This window comes from Camelus ferus, chromosome 17, assembly GCF_009834535.1.
Source record: "Camelus ferus isolate YT-003-E chromosome 17, BCGSAC_Cfer_1.0, whole genome shotgun sequence".
Lineage (NCBI taxonomy): Eukaryota > Metazoa > Chordata > Mammalia > Artiodactyla > Camelidae > Camelus > Camelus ferus.
In genome coordinates this window covers 38,591,133-38,606,679 of record NC_045712.1, presented here as the reverse complement: position 1 = coordinate 38,606,679, position 15,547 = coordinate 38,591,133, and the positions used below count along the sequence as shown (strand labels likewise).

The 15,547-nt window shown below is 50.6% G+C and overlaps 1 long non-coding RNA gene across 1 annotated transcript in view; it reads left to right on the top strand.

Annotated features, from left to right (window-relative positions):
- The window catches only part of LOC116657244, a 31,571-nt gene extending 16,366 nt beyond the window's left edge, over positions 1-15,205 (top strand). Inside the window, exon 4 of the long non-coding RNA XR_004312314.1 lies at positions 15,193-15,205. This is a non-coding gene — a long non-coding RNA (uncharacterized LOC116657244). The remainder of the gene's footprint in view (positions 1-15,192) is intronic.
- Positions 15,206-15,547: the final 342 nt, after the last annotated feature.

The window sequence follows — 15,547 nt, the reverse complement described above, 5'->3', positions numbered from 1 at the left end:
TTGCCTGCCATCCTGCCTCCACTCGGAGTGACAGCCAGGCTATTCCAGGTGCTGATAGGTGATCACTCTCTGATTATTTGTGACCCAGATCAGGAAGACATGGTGACACTAAAGAGTGTGCAGAGCGTTGTCAAAGGCGTGCGTTCCTGCAGAACCTGAGAACGTCTTGTCACTTTGTGACCTCAGGGGACAGAAGATGGCTCTCTTTCTGTGGCCCTGAGAGCCTCGTACTTGATAAAATCAGCCCTTCTTCGAGAGCCCCGACAAAGAAACAGGTTCAGCACAGAGAAGTCAGTTACTCTGAACTTTCTGTTTCCTGCTTTAGACTTTCACTAACCAGTATTCAAAACTCAGTGACATATCCAAGTAAAAGCTACCAAAGACTGAGCATGAGAGGCGGGCAAGCCCTCCCTCCATGGCTCTTTAAGTGATTCCTTTGAAAGGATGCTAGGCCAGGAATCACAGGCCCAGATTTTAGATTCATTTCTTACACTAACCATCTTTCCCCGAGTCGTTGCCCCACTCTGGAGACCTCAGTGTCATCATCTGAAAACAAGAGGGTTGAATTAGGTTATCTAGAACCTGCAAAATGTGGTCCGGGGGAGCTTGTTAGAAACACAGAACCTGAGACTCCACTGCAGACCTGCTGAGTCAGAACCTGCAGGCAATTCACGTGCACATTAAATTTTGAGGAGCACTGTTCTGTAGGGGACTGACTAGGGTAAAACCAAAGTGAGACCTCTGCACGGTGTCCCCTTCCCAAAAGCTGGAGACGCTAGCTGCTCGTTCCGCTCTTCCTTTCCCGGCCAGGGAACTCTTTCTGGCTGGACTGTTCCCTCTGGGCGCTGAATGATGCTGGCTTGGAGGCTGGGATGACGCAGGCAGAGTGAGGCTGCTTTCCTTCTTTTCTTGTGCGATTATTCTCAGGGTTTTTGTTCCACTGTGTTGCTAATACTTCTTAAGTGGCCTCTGGACTCTCCCAGAGCCGTTCTGTTCATGGCCAGCTGTCTAATCTAGCTGTTGATCTTGTCGGAGGACAGAGAGCCTGGGTGTTCTCCTGTACCTTCCCGGTCACTCTCCCCGCCACCCCCAGTTCCTTGTGCGAAAGCCTGTCTCAGAGATGGTTCCGGTCCCTGGTCCAGCCAAGGTCAAGGTCGCTATTCATTCATAGTTGCCGCCTTCTGGGTTCTTTCGTGCCAAGGACCAGAGGCTGTGAACACTGGAGAAACGGAGAAGCCATGAAAAGTCAAGGAGAGAACTGAGTTAAAATTCTAAGCAAGCCTCATGCCAAGTCGGGGTCACTAGACATGTCAACATCACAAAACAGATTGAATGTTACCAGATCAGGGAGAGGCAGAAAGCGAGTTCAAGAACCAACAGCCAGGAGACAAGAAGCATGCAGGAAGCCTATTTTCCATTACCGCTTGTCAGAAATGGGGGTTGATATATGCTCAGGAAAAGAGATGATAAATTTCCCTCACTCCCTTCCTTCGCTGTTGTGAAGAGGAGTTTGCTGCGGACATGGAGCCTTGTTGATTGGCAATTTATTTGTGGATTGTTTTCTAAAACGGGAGCCTCTCGGTTTTCTGCAGTTCGCTGCAGTTAACTGTCAGTGTGGCGGAAATTTCCTTTTCCCTCAAGCCACGCTCTCTGGACCAATCCACCCCACGGTACCTCCTGCAAAGGGTGTGACCATTGACTTAACAGGCCCCTAAAGCTGACGGAAGCAGTACTTGTCCTGTGCCCTGTCGGAGCCCGCTGAATTCTCCCTGCCTCTCCATGGTAACGTGTTAGCTGTTATGTATTCTCATATATTAATCTGCCAGGATGCATGGTACCCAAAAACCAAAGGGTCATCTTTCATTTGTGTCTCAAGGTCTAGTTCAGGAGCCAAGAATGCGGCAGAACTCTGAGACACTGGTTGAGGGGGACTTCCTGATCTTTGCTAGACCAAAGCGACATAGTCATAGAAAATAGGGTTTCTGTCCATGAGCCGTTTGAATGAGCAGGTGATTGAATGGGTCCTGGTGGGTTAAGCTGTCTGTAGTGAGGATGAAATGAGTTACTGTGTGCAGTCACCGTTCTACAGGTAAGAGGACGCATAAAGTAACTGCTCAAGGTCCCAGGCCCAGCAGGCGGGGGCAAGGGTCCGAATCTAGGCCTCCTCGCACGGTAGCTGACGCCCTGAGCTCCTGTCTCCACGTCCCTGACTAGGAAATGCCCTTTTCTCATTAACCCATTACCTTGCATACTTTTTAAAATTAACTATAAATTAACTGCTGTTTCATGCTCAAGAGCTCACCATGAGTCTCCTCTTCTGCGGGGCCCACCCTGACTGCCAGTCGCCCCCACCCCACTTCTGCAAGATCGGTGGCCCCTCTCCCTTCGTAACCAGTGTTCTTATCGCAGCATCTTAAAGCGAATTCCCTGGTGGTCCCTCTTTCTCATTAGACTGAGAACCTCAAGGCAGAGACCACTGCATCCTTCCGAGTACCCGGAACAGTGCCTGGCATGAATGGTCTTTTCCGCCATTGATGAGGGATGTGTGGATTCTCTGTGTTGGAACAGTTCAGTGGAAGGTGTGTGTGTGTGTGGGCAGCCACAAATGCATGGGTATCTCACTACACGTATTGTATTGTGCCATATGCTATTGTGATCACTGCACTTTAAAACATTTGTAACTTGGCAAAGGAGATAAAGCTAAGGCTATTTCGGTAACTCAGGAAAGCAAGGTGGCAGGGCCTTGTCAAATGGTTACCCTCAGTGGCCAGGGGGGGCCTCTGTCAAATCTCCCAGCCCTGACATCCTGATAAACAAACATCTCCTAGGATGTCTGTGGTTTGTTTCACTCCATCAGAACGCCGACTTTAGCCTTCATTCATGCAAAGCTGCTCTGAACAGGGGTCAGAAGAGTCTGGCACAATCAGAAAGGTGAGCAGACATCTGTTTTTCCGTGTGGATTTCCCCGTGACGGTGAGACAGCTCTGTTCCAAGGCTCAGAAAAGGAGACTACAGACACAGAGACAGGAACCGTGAAAATGCAGAGATCATCCCTCGGGCTTCTGGGGAGCCGTATGGCACAGGGGTTAAGGCTGTGGTGCTGGGACCTGCGATCTGGGTGAGACCCTGGCTTGACCTTAACAGCCAGGTGACCTTGGTGACTGAGGCAGCGGGGTCCCGTCACTTCTTCTCTCCGCAATGTGTGGAGAACAAGTCCTTCCTCAAAGGGAGCATCTGGAATAGCTGCGACGCACTGTCTGTGCTCGTGGCCGTGGGCCGTGGCTGGTCTGTCGCTCACTAGACGAGAGGCTTTGGAGGGCAGCCCCCTCCCCCCAATCTCAGGCTTCGCTGTGCGCTCACAGACCCAGCTCCGGACGTCAGAGAGGGTATTCCACAAACGTCTGTTTGATGAATGGGGTTTACTCCTGGCCTTGGTGGGCAGGTTGGAGTAAGTTGTCCGGGAGTGAAGCAGTAGAGGAACACATTGACTTTGCGGAATTTAGTAAGCTCCATTTTTATAATCAGTGGTCATTTCTTTCTTGTTTTGTTTTTTCTTTTAATTGAAGTACAGTCAGTTACACAGTGTCGATTTCTAGTGTGCAGCACAATGTTTCAGTCATACGTGTACATGCATCTATTCATTGTCATATTCTTTTTCATTATAGGTTGCTTGTAGATGTTGAATATAGTTCTCTGTGCTTTGTAGAAGAAATTTGGTTTTTTATCGATTTTTAGTTACGGTAGTTAATATTTGCAAATCTCAGTGGTGTTTTCTTAAATGAAACAGGAATGAGCCCTGCCACCCCATGGGTCCATCTCAGCTGGATCCATGAAAAGTCACTGTGCTAATGACACCGGACCCTGAATCAGGACGGAGGGTAACATGGTCTGTGACCTCATTAACGACTGGATGTCCACTTACAGTCATGACAGTGACTGCAGCTGGGTGTCAGGGACAGCGGCTGCTTTAAAAGCCTTGCGCTCCGGCTCTTGCTTTTCTGATATCATCAGATCCGGGTGGCTGTGTCACTGACTCTTCTGCAGTTTGTAGGAAAGGGTGAGCACGGCGGAAGGAGCCTTGCTGCCGAAAAGAGAAAGGAAGGCAGCTGGGAGGCTTTGATGACCCAAAGGAAAGCTCAGTCCTCTACCCCCGCGATGGGGGAGGCATGGTGTTTGGTCTGGACCCACAGCCGGCTGCCCAGACATGGTGAGACATCCTGGTGTCGGCACAGAGGGCGTGGTAAGCCCCGAAGGGCAGACAGGCTCCTGGCTACAGGGGTGAGATGCACTTAGGACCTGACTGACTGCCCCGTGGTCTCTCCCCGTGCGGGAGAGACACTACTCAGCTCGTTGGGTGGAGAGGCAGCGAACCAGAGAGCAGCTTGGCTGGTCTCAGCAGGAGCCGACAGCTCTTGTGATTTCCCCCAGAGGCTGATGCTGAGAGAGGATTCCAGAGCAAATGGTTTATCTGGGAGCTGAGCCCAAATGGCGCTCCTCAGGGAAGAGGAGAAAGGAGACCGAGAGGGAAAGGGGGCCAGGACAGTGGGCTTTCATTTGAGAGCTGGTAACTATAGCCATGAGGGGTAGGGAGCTGGGTGGAGCTTTCAACCACCAACTCTCAAGGTCGCTGAGGGCCACTCCTGGGGCTGTTAATGCCCTGGCATGTCCAGCCTGCCCTCTGCAGCCTCAGGCAGAGAATCCAGGGCAAGAAGCCTCAGGTGGCTTCAGCAGGTGCCAAGTGTATATGGGCAGAATGTCAACAGTGCTGGCTACATTTTACGGGGGGAAGGGTTGAAACAACCCAAGTATCCTTGGACAGATGAATGGCTCAACAAAATGGGGTTTGTCCAGACAATGGAATATTATTCAGCCTTAAAAAGGAAGGAACATGCTTCTACATGGATGAGCCTTGAGATCGTTAGGCTAAGTGAAATAAGCCTATCACAAAAGGACCAATACCGTACAATTCCTCTCATATGGGGTCCCTAGAGTAGTCAACATCATAGACACAGAACGTAGAGTGGCGCTCGCTCGACAGGAGCTGGGTGGGGAGAAGAGGGAATCGGGGTTTAATGGGTTCAGAGTTTCAGTTTGGGAAGATGAAAAAGTTCTTTAGGTGGACAACGGTGCTGGCTGCCCAACAGTGCGATTTAACCAATGGTTAAAATAGTCAACTTTATGTATATTTCACTGCAATCTAAAAAAAAAAGGAAGACCAAGACCCAACATCTGGGTATCTTCTCCAAGACTACTCAGGGGTTAGCTGTCTCCTGTGAGGCCAATAAAGAGCCCAGGGAGAGGAGTCTTCTGCCACTGCAGGTGCCAGGAGCCCTCACTCAGCCTGTCACCTCCCCGTCAGGATTCCAGCGCAGGGACAGAGCAGGCTTTCCTGGTATGATAGCTCAGATTAGTTTGAGACAAGACAGAACTTTCTGGCAGGTGGAAAGGACGTGCCTCTCTCTGAATTCCACTGTGGTACAGTTTTATCTTGAGGAAGGTGAAAGGGGACACCACGTGGAGGACTGACAACGAACGTGCAGGAACTTCCAGATGCTGAGGGAATCACACCCAAATCTCTGGCCCTTAGTTTATGGCTTGTGGGCAGGACAGCCTGTACACAGGTGTTAAGTGACACTTGGACAACAACCTGGACGTTGGGTCGATGAGGCTGCTAGGTTAGGGGGAGGGGTCTGAGCAGGAGTTGGGGGAGGGGTGAGCCATCCTGATGGGGGACTGCGAGGTGGAGGACCTGAAAGGGCAAGGTAATAGAGAATGACACGATCCACTTTGCTTTTATAAAATCTTGCTGCAGTGGGGACAGTAAGGAGAGGCAGCCAGTAGCAGCATGTGATGGGGGCGGGCGGGGGAGGGTGCACCTGAGCAGAGGTGGGGGTACTCGTCTCCCATGAGGGTCTCTCGTGAGGGTCAGAATATAGAAGCACTTCAGCATCTTGAGAGAAAAACATCTGGATGCCATAATCTCTATTTAAATAGAACCTGCCATATATTTAATCAGCTGTAATGAGGCCAGGTTTATATAAAACACCGAAACCAGACCTTGGAGACCTCATTTTAGGCGGTTTGGAGGACAGCAGAGGTTGAATGACGGTCGCTGCACCTTCTCTGATTCCCAGGGCACTCAGAGTCCCCCTTTACCATCTTTTATTCATAGGTGCTCCTGGTGTGAAATGGAGGGTGGTGTGCTGTCCTTCTGGCACCTTCCGTTCGTATCCTGCTCTGCTGGATGCGACAGAGAAGTGGTCGTGTCTCCCGAGCAGAGCTCGGATCTGGTGGGAACGGTTAGGCAAGGGCAGCGGAAAGCGTTAAATGTGTGTCTTTCGTTGCCGATCAAGGCAGCCAGAAGTAGGACATGACTAATTGTTTAATGATAAATGGGACAGAAAATGGGGGACTGTAGGAAATGAGAGAAAGGGGGAGTCCCTAGGGCTTCCCGAGCCAGCTCTGAGCTATAGAAGGATGCCAGGCTTGGGCTGGATCCTCAATGTGGCAACGGCGGGGTAGGATGGGTGTGGTGGGCTGGGCTGAGGGCACACCCTGGAGCCGCGGTGGGGAACCTGTTTCCACAGGTGAGAGGGGGCTGCGAGCTGTCCCAGGTGGTGGGCCACCAGATTGTGTGCACGGATAAGGGGCTTGCGCAAGCCGGGAAGCCAGGAGCAGTTTGGAGCTGGTGGCTGATACCTTCAAAATGGTATTTTTCAGATGAGTTAGTGGTCCTCCCTGAGGTGAAAGGACTTAGAGTGGGAGAGACTGGGATGGAGACGCTGTCAAGGAGCTTAGGAGAGGATGTCTCTGGAGAATAAGAATTTGAGATGGGCGTGGCAGAGGTTATGGGCAGGGCAGGTGTGCCCAGCACTCTGAAGCTCCCATGTCCGGGGAGGGGAGGCAGGGAGATGGAAAGAGCCTGAACTTTTCATACGATGACCCACGTGCTAAAACAGCCAGGCACCCTTGGACAGATGGCTCACCAAGCTTCTGTGCCCCATTGAGTTGGACCAGGAAGCCTCCAGCCTCCTCCAGCTTGATGATTCTGAAACTCTCTGACAAAGGTTGGGAGGGGTGGGTGGAAGCCTGGGTGGGATGGGTGGTGATGCCCCTGGGAAGCACATTTGGAGAGTAGCATGAGTTATTTCAGACATTCTGAATGTGATGTTTGGGTGTAGGGGGGGTGGCTCCAAGGGAAACTGTCGATCAGTTGCAGCTTAAAGAGGTGAAGGGGAAAGAAACCACCATTGGCTTTATCTTTAGAAAGCCATGGGGACCTTTGAGAATGCAGGGATGTGGAGGGTAGCAGAGCAGTGTGTCAGTGTTCAGGGGCCCAGCAGAAAACAGATAGCCCACTTAAGTTGGATAATTTAAGAAGAGTTTAATCAAGGGAGTGTACAGAGGTGTGGGCAGGGGTTAGGGGAGCCACAGAGGTGACACAGACCCAGGACAAGGAGCAGTGACGGAGCTGCCACCATAACCTGAGACAGAGAGCGGTGTGGGGAGGGATGCAGCAGAGGGGTGAGCTCAGAGCATCCGTATCTTGCACTCCCTCGCCTCCCCACCAGGAGGGAAGGGAGCCATAAATGGAGTCCCCACCGTGTGTCAGCCTCCCAGGTCCCAGAGCTGAGTGACAAGGGGATGGGAGAGGATTGAGAGGAGCAAGTAAAAGACATGGCAGGCCCACAGCCAAGCTGCAGGGTGAGGGAGCTGGGGGACAGTGCAGACACAGTGGCCGGTGAGTGGACGGGGTGGGAGCCAAAGAGGATGGGACCAGGACAGCCTGAGCAGGTGATTGTTGCTGGCTAGGAGCTGATCTGTGCACACCCGTGAGCAGGGGCGGAGTGGACAATGACTGGAGAGCAACCAGATTGGGAAAGGGATGGTTGGAGGCCAATAACCAGGCACAGGGATACATTCCCGGTCAGTCCTGCCTCCAGAAAAAAAGCCTCATTTAAGGGAAGAGAAGAAATAGGTGTGTAACCCACAAAGTCTAGTAACAGTGATGAAGGATGCAAAGTGAGCTCCCAGCAGTTGATGAGCCTTTCTGTCCTCCGAGTTGCATTTACGAAATGAGCAGAAACAAGAATTTCCAAACTCTACCTGCCCTTAATTTCTTTGCCCTGAAAAATCTGACGCAACTGACGCTTAAGAATAATCTTCTTGAACTAACAGACTGGTGGGAAGCAGCCCGTTTCCCACTCCTCTCCACTCCATCAGACTCTGCCCTCAAGAAGGGCTCCTCACGCTTTCCTGTGCTCACCCAGGGAACTTACTAAGTGCAGGTTCCAATCCAGCAGGTCAGGGGTGGACCTGAGGATCTGCGTGTCTCCCAGCAACTCAGTGAGGTGCTGATGGTCCCCCGGAGCCACTGTGAGTACCGAGGTCCTGGGAGGACTTTGCTACTGATGAGACAGTGGGGGAAGGGGGAAATTAGCATCAGTGAGCTCATCACAGGTATAAGAACCAGATGGCAAACATCTATACCAAAAAAAAAAAAAAAGTACTTCAAAGCAATGCACTCGCTTGCACCCCAGCACGTCGCCCTCTGCCACCTCTCTGCAATCATGAAGCCCTGCATCCCCAGGAGATGTTCTCCACTGGTACACACCGTGTGATGCTTAAAAGCGGATACTTCTGGAGGCACAGCCTCTCATGCACATTGTAAATTACCTGTTAATTGCAGCAGCACCTTAAATAGATGGTCTGGAGTGGTTTGCTGATTTCCTTCTTGAAATGGTTCTCCAGTTCATACTCTGGATGGCTGTTCATCACCACCTCTCTCTCCCTGGCCCCCTACCTACACTCAAAGTGGGTTTTTTGTTTGTTTTTTTTTTCCCCAGCCTCTTGGAGTGATTTGAGTCCATGGATGGAGGCAGATAGCTCATGAGCTCCTTTAAATGCCTCCTCAACGCTGCCGTCCACAAGGCTGGCCTCCTACCCCTCTGACTGTACCAGTAAATTTCAGAAAAGGCAGGTCCCCAGCATCCATTTCACTCATTAACTAAAGAGGGCTGTTACAGTTCTCCTAGATGTGAAAAGCACAGGGCATTTGAGGATGGAGATTTCTCAGACCCTCACGTAGGGCCCTCCTAGGCCAAGAGGAAAGCCCATCCAGGTGTCTTTCTGGCTTCTCAGTTCCCAGCGGTTATAAGCTGGGAACCACCTTTCACTTGTTACCTGCTATTATTTAGCTGCCGTCTTTGGGTGATGAGCTGAGACATAGAGTGTACTTACTGTCATGAGACTGTTTATTTTGAAAATTAAGGTCAATGAGATGGGAAAACCCATTCAAATTCCTCCCTCAAACCCCACTCCCCACCCCCACCCCATTCCACTGCCTCCTCTTAAACGTTCTGTTTGAAAAGCAGGTTGTGGCGTTTGCTGGCCATCGCGGTCTAGATACACGTGGGTCCAGCCATCATTCTCTCCTCTTTCATGATTTCATACTCGCTCAGACTCCCCAAGCAAAACAGCTTCACCCATAATCTCTGGCTCACACTAGGTGATAGAGACTTAATCCACTTCAAGTGGACCCACCCCCTCACTGCAGGAGGATTCTAAAAATAGTGAGCATTGTGAGCAATGCTGAGCATTTACTGTATGCCGGGACTGTATCAAGACTGCCCATGCAGTAGCTCCTTGCCGTGCCACACCCTCTGTGAGGTCACTTTGTCCACTTCACAGAGAAGACGATCAGGACATACATGGATCAATACCTTTGATCTGGGGCACTCAGTTGGGAATAGTGGTATCAGGCCTGCCCAGCGCCAGAACCCAGGTCCCTAATGCTGATGTCTAGTGTTCAAGGCTGCGTGAGAGGCTTCCACCCTCATCAGAAATGCTCTGGGAAGTTCAGGGCACCCAAATTAGAACAGCCCCTTAATTAGGACATTGCACACTGACAGTGTTGGCAACCTGCTGATGTTAGAACTAGGTACCGTGCGCCCTCTCCATGTGCTCCACAGATGTCTCCATCCAGGGCTTTTGTTACCAAGTCCAAGGTTGTACTGCTCACCACACGACAGGTCAATAAACTGAGAGATGAGGTGTTGGGGCAAGGAATAGCGACTTTATTTGGAAAGCCAGTAGACCAAAATGGTGAACTGGTATCCCAAAGAACCATCTTCCCTGAGTTAGAATTCAGGCCTCTTTTATACTGAAGGGGGAGGGGGTGTGGCTGGTTGTTGTAGACTTCTTGGTGCTGGAATCCTTTGTTCAAGCAGCTGTCCATGTAGGACTGGTCACAGCATTCCTAAACCTCCAACAAGACGAGTGTTATTATGTGTTCTGCAACTTTTTATCTCTATACAAATGGAAAAGCATCATACCTTTAAAGGTCAGAGACCTGAGAATGAGCTCTTATGTATATTTCAGCTGTAGGCAACGTTCTTTTACAGAAGGTGCAGAGCAGGCCAGCATCACTAAGCACTGGCAACAGCACAAAGGTTAGAGCTAAAGGAATAGATCCAATATGGAGTCAGGGTTGTTCTTCTCTGTTCCGTAGCCACATTCCTACGATGGAAAGTCCCATTCCTGCCCCAGGCTGTTGCGTGCCTTTGCAGAGACAGGTTCTTGGTCAGGCACTCTTCCCGGTGCCCTTGGCAGCAGGGCCTCTGTCAGATTCTAGGACGGGCTGGATCTGGTGCCGCAGTTTATGTCTGCTTGAGTTGGGCACCTCATGTATCAGCTGCCAGGCCCTGACTCGGGGATCTCTGAAAGCTGCAGTACTGCGTTCAGGTGAGCAAACTTACAGTTCAGCCAAAGCATGGGGTCGACCTGTGAAGTGCAAGCCACAGGTAGGGTAAAGGAGGAAGGCCAGACCGAGGGGTAAATAGGACACAACCCCTGTGTCTAGGCCCAGTGATGACATGTGTCAGTCCCTGACGCACGCCGTGTGGCTTCACAACATGCGATGGGAGGCCAGGGAGAGAAGGGGGGAGAGCCGGCCAGCAGGGAGCTGGAGGGGCCCGGGGAGGAGGCGGCATTTGAGATGAGGAATGAGGCAGACGAGCAGAGACTCCAAAGCATGGGTTATTGAAGATCCCCCTGCAGATCTCTGAAAAGTGTCAGTCCTGCAGGGGGCATCTGAGGGTCTGCAGCTGTGTGGCCACATGGCCTTGGAGAAGACTGGACATCTCAGTCCTCAAATATCAGAGCCAACATCTAGAGTCTTAAACCAGCAAGCACTTTGGAGGTGTCCCCGTTCAGTTTCTCTCCTCAGCCTCGGAGGTAGGTTTCATTGTTTCCATTTCACAGATGGAAAGACTGAGGCCCAGCGAGTCTGAGGGACTTCCTCAAGGCCAGGAGAGGCGTGAAACACCAGCAGGTGCCCTCGAGAGGCCCTGCTCCCTCCCTGAGCTTTCTGCCGCACCACCCTTAACCCCTGTCCTGGGTCACAGAACCGTGGAGGCCTGGAAGAGTAAGAGCTGCCCTCACTGTGTGTGAACAGGGGTGTCTTCAGGCCAGATCAGGCACAGAGCCCACACCTGCACAGCGTCAGCGGTGGAGAGGGTTTCAGGACCTGCACGGGCCCCTGCCTGGATGGCACGAGCCTCCAGGGTAGACCAGTGGCACACTCACCGCGGCCCACGCTGTGCCCGCCAGCGGCTTGGACGAGTGTGCAGAGCCCTGGGTACCAGGGAGCTCCTGTCCCTGCACAGCCCCCACCCCGAGGCAGAGGGAGACAAGGCCTCGCAAATTAAAACAATTGCAGTCACATCGCTGGTGCCTCTTTGAGCAAGCCATAAATACATAAATACTCGAGCCTTCTCTTGTGACTCCAGCTAATATGTTTTAACCGCAGTCTGCGGGCTCCGGAAAGCAGCTGTGAGGAGCAGAGCGATAAATTGGATTGTAAGAGTGCAGGATAGAGAAATGATTGCAGCATTTTTACAATTACCTGGTTTTCCTCGGTTTGCAGAGGCAAGAGTGCTTTCTCTTTGTACTTTTGCAGTTAAAAAAAAAAAAAAGAAAGTGTATCCAGGTTAAGTCTGTTTCATTATTATACCATCATAATCCATCCAGCCTGTATTGAATTGATTGCTCACCACTCACCAAGACACAGTGTCGCATGTCACCCTCACACCTACCCCACCAGCCGGCCCTCCCGGCATTAACTGCTTTTAGGACGAGTCAGCTGAGGCACTGAGAGGCCATGCAATGTTCCAAGTCGAGGGGCTGGTAACTGTGGGCCCAGGACCCCAGCCCAAGACATCAAACAGCAGAGCCCACTCCTCCCAAGGGTGGTAATTTTGCTTTTCATCACGTCCCTGCGAGGGGAAGGGAAATAGGTCAATTTCCATTTTTCAGAGTGCATGTTCTTTTCACACCCAAGGGTTGGAAGAGTCCTGTGCCTGGCACAGTGGATCTCAGCTCACTTTAGTGAGAGTCTGAATGTGAGGCAGCCCCTCTGCCTGGCGCAGCCGGGTCCCCTCCTTGTGCCCCAGCACGTTGCTGTTTTTACGGGCTCCCTCCACACTATTAAGAACCTCACAAAAGTTGAACTCGGATCCATGGGACTGCAGGCAGGCTGCTTTCTATTTTTGGCTCTTCTTAAATTTTCAAAGAATCTAAAATAGCAGTTGCCATTTTTTTCCCCTGTTCTCTTCTGAAATATTTAATTCTTCCTCGGGCGGTTTAACATTGCTTTGCCCGAGGATTAACTTCCATTTCTGAAGAGAGTCTATTAGCCGGGAGAGAGGCAGAAAGCGTATTTCACCGAGTGGCGGAGATGGGAGGTGGCGGGCTGCTGGCAGTGCAAGCAGAGAGAGGCAGGGCTCCCCAGCTCGTCTTTATGGAGATGCTGACCCATCAGCAAAGCCGGGACCCACTCCCTTGATTAAACGCATACTGATTTTTAAAAAGCAAAGTTCCCCTGCAAAGACCAATTTTAAGGGGATTAATGCTCCATGAATAATGCATCGGGGAGAGAACAACAGTAATACTTAATTGGAAGAGGTAAGATCAACCGTGCTGCAGTGCTCCGTCACCTTCTAGGTGCAGAGAAAGTTCTAGAGGGCTCCCTGGGCCTCCAACCATCAGACAGGTGGCTCCTGAGTCTGAGTCCCTCCTGGAACAGTGCTGATCAGGATCGCAGGCTGCCGCCACCCCCTCTCTGCTTATCTATTTCTTAATGACTGTCCAAGAAGAGGGGAGGGAAAAAAGCAGGGGAGGGATGAAAGCTTTGGGGATTTCTGCCTTTGTATTGGAAGGTGCAAATCAGCAGTTTAATTTCTCCCTCTTCTGTAATTAAGCCAGATGATGCTGATCTCAGGTGACTCCCCGTGCTCTGGCTTCAGCTGTGTCCGGAGCCATCATCTCCTGCTCCCCGTGGGCCAGGCTTCGGAAGTTTGAGGTTTCCCCATCCTGAGGCAGCTTTTCCAGCGTCCTCTTGTGGATTTAGCTGTGACGGTTTTACTGCCTTTCTCCCGGGGTCTTTCTCTTCAGCAAACTGCACCACGTTTAGTTTGGAGGTTGCAGGGAGGTTGGTGAGTGTGCAGTTTTTTGCTTCTTTGACCAATAGTGTCAGAATTCACTCACAGTGGTAGCAGGAGAAAGGGATGGTTTCCTCCCTTAATCCTGATTCACTTGGTTTTGGGGGGGTTTTTTGTTTGTTTGTTTGTTTGTTTAAGAAAGGTGTCTAAGCCATGATGTGGGAAATGTTCTCTCCAGGTCAACATGGGAAGATGTGATTCTTGGCTAATTCATTGTTAAGTCTTGATTTTCCCAAATCCAGATTGGGGAGTGATGGATTGCTAGCCCTTGTCAACTGTCATGTTCTCTTTTACCTTGAAAAAGAAAATGGAAGGGGAGGGAGGTTCTGAAAATTAAAAAGAGACCAGAAGGAGCCCACTCTGAGCGCATCTCCCACCCTGCAGCTGGCCCCCAGGAGATGCAGTGGACACCTCCTGTTTTCTGCTTTGCCTTAGCATCACTGAGTTAGAACCCAGAGGCCCAAGAAGCACTCTGAACCCCAGAGAGTCGAGCAGGGCTCTGCAAGATGCTCCATAATCTTTCACCCTTCCTGGGAAGGCTGGCCCTCACGTCCCATGTTCTCAACCCTCTGGGGGGCCCCAGGTGTGCAGCGACCTCAGGGCCAGGTGCAGGGTGGAGGGTATGGACAGGACTCCCAATCTGTAGTATCTAGAGCTCAGGGGACTCAAACCTTGCTGCCCGTTAGAATTACTTGGGAGATGGGGGCTTTTAGAAACCCTCCTCCCAGACTGGCCCCACATCCATTAAACTGAATCTCTGGGGAAGGGACACGGGCATTTGTGCTTTTTCAAATAGCCGGCTGGAATCCACTGTGCAGCCAAGTTTGAGAGCCACTGACCTCAGGGCACCTCCCGAGACAGCTTTGGGGACGGTTTCATTCAGAATAACGCCTGCCTGCCTCCTAGTCCCACTTACTTAGTAGAATCTCCAGGTTTTCCAAACTTTTCCCATTAATTTTTTTTTGACCCATTTCATTTTGCAGCTCCGTTTCCACTCCACAGCCGACACAGCCTTTAACAGTCATGTTTCTCACCAAGAAAATGGTTTAAAGCTTTCAGCAGTATGTGACCTTATACTCTTTGTCCAACTTGGTCAAAGTGCTAGCTTTTCACAGTAGTCAGAGACTTCAGTTCCATTGTAGGTATTTTGTCGTACTTCACTAGATTTTTTTTCTAGAAGCAAGGGTATGTTTTGGCATTGCTTTTTAAAAGACTATCGTTTTTTAAATTAAGGATGCCTTTGGGGTGGCAGGGGCAGGGGTGGCCAGAAGATTCTAGAATTCTCCCACCAGTGTTTTTTTAGAGAGTTAAGCCCTTCCACAATTGGAATGTTGGGTCTCTAGGTGATTACAGCGGGGCTTTAATAAACATCAACCAGTTTTTTTAAATTTGCATCTAAGGAGAAGAACAGGTGTAAGGCTGCGATATTATTTGAGGCAGGAAGAACGAAGTGAAACAGCCGTCTTTGCAATTAGGCGTTCCTTTTGCATAAGACTGCAACAAATAACGTGTTTATTTCCCCACCAGTACGCCTTCTCAAACACATAAAAGCAGGGGATAATGGAGGCAGAAATCTCTGGTTCAGTTTCTGACTCATCCACTGTCTGAGCGTGCAACGTTAGGTATAATGTTTCATTTCTTGGCATTGTTTTATACTGCCTCCCTCACAGGGCTGTTAGGTAGTTTCAAAGAGGTGTAGGTAAAGACACCCTGAGAAGCCAGACGCACTTATCTGATAAAATGTAAAATTGAAATGTTGCTCCTTAAAGGTTCACTGTTTGCTGTGACCTTTTTGTACTTGGGGACAAGGCTGCCCTAAAATAGGCACATTTAAGCTGTGATCTAGCAGAAGGATGAAGTTAAGAGGGGAATTAATAATAGAACGGGTAACTTTTCAGTGCTTCTTCCCCGATGGCGAGGAGAATTTACATCACCACCTGCAGAGGCAATTAATTGGTTGAAAGACCACCGTCATTCAAGTTAGTGCTTTAAAAATGCCTGGCAGTTGGCTTCCAAGACTCGAAAGGCACAGGGCGTTGGGAAGAGAG